General features: G+C 36.8%; 1 non-coding gene across 1 annotated transcript; it reads right to left on the bottom strand.

Annotated features, from left to right (window-relative positions):
* Positions 1–629: 629 nt before the first annotated feature.
* LOC125997831 (small nucleolar RNA U13) lies at positions 630–733 on the bottom strand. Its single transcript, XR_007491839.1, has one exon. It is a non-coding gene; the product is annotated as a small nucleolar RNA U13 (small nucleolar RNA).
* Between the last annotated feature and the right edge of the window lie 558 nt (positions 734–1,291).

Here is a 1,291-nt window from a genome sequence, read left to right as displayed (position 1 = left end):
CTGAAAACTTGCTCTATTTTCATCTTACAACATTGAGGACTCTTATTAGAAACTAATATTTCTTGTGGATTGGAAAATAATTTCTTACTTTATGCTCATAAATTCATTGTCAATTTCTTGAGAAGAACTATCCCACTGAAAATTCCAGACAAGGTGGCTGGAGCAATAACAGAGCAGGTATGGTTTTTGCCTTGCACGTGGTCAACCTGGGATTCAATCTTTGCACTCTATATGGTCCTCTAAGCCTTCAAGGAGAGATCCATGAGTGCAGAGCCAGGAATAAGTCTTCAGTGCTGCTAGGTATGAATCAAAAACAAAAAGAAAAGAGAATAATATTTCAGACAAAGGCTAGAGAGATAGTACAACAGATAGGGTATTTGCTTTGCATGTGGCCAACCCAAGTTTGATTCCCAACTCTCCATATTGTTCCCTAAGCTTACCGGGAGTAATCTCTGAGTGTAGAGCTATGAATAAGCCCTGAACTGTCTGATTCCATCTTGATAGTTGTCTCCTATTTCTCTATTTGCTCTTTCACCTGTCTCTCTCTGTATATGTATATATTTATATGTATCTATATATACACACACAGATGTGGCCACCTTGGTTAACACCAATTGTTTTTTTTCTTCATGCAGAAGGGTCATATACCAACGTCGTAACAAGGTTGAAGGGAGGCACATATCACACAGACGTGTGAAAACCCGATCATCATGCTTATGAACTGGAAAAGGATCAATACCAATTGTTAATGATGATTCTTTTGGGGGTAACAATTGACTCACTCTTTTCTCAATTTTTTCTTTACCTACAAACTTTATGTGCAAATACGAAAGAAAATAAGGTTTATTTTAATCTTTTTTAAATAACTAAATTCTTTAATTGAATCTCTGTAAGACACACGGTGTTCATGGTTGAGTTTCAGTCGTACAATGAAAGTTATTTATGATTATTAATAATACAATGTACAACACCCTTCACCAGTGCACATTTCCCAACACCAATGTCCCCAGTTTCCCTTCCCCTGGACCTTCTCCCCTGCCTGCTTCTGTGGCTGACATTTTTCTTCTCTTTCTTCTTTATTTTCCTTTTAGACGTGATGGTTTTCAATATTGTTACTGAAGGAGTATTGTGTATATCACTTTACCTCCTTTAAGCACCCAATTCTTGTCCAGAGTAATCATTTTCAACTAGATGATGAGTTTTAAATCCAAGTTAAAAGCGGCATATAGCTGGCTAGGAAAGAATAATATCTGAAAACTCTAGGTGAATTGCTCAACCACAGCCATTTTAT

The sequence above is a fragment of the Suncus etruscus genome, chromosome 19, assembly GCF_024139225.1.
Source record: "Suncus etruscus isolate mSunEtr1 chromosome 19, mSunEtr1.pri.cur, whole genome shotgun sequence".
Lineage (NCBI taxonomy): Eukaryota > Metazoa > Chordata > Mammalia > Eulipotyphla > Soricidae > Suncus > Suncus etruscus.
The sequence above is the reverse complement of the archived record's forward strand: the minus strand, read 5'-3'. Positions and strand labels throughout refer to the sequence as shown.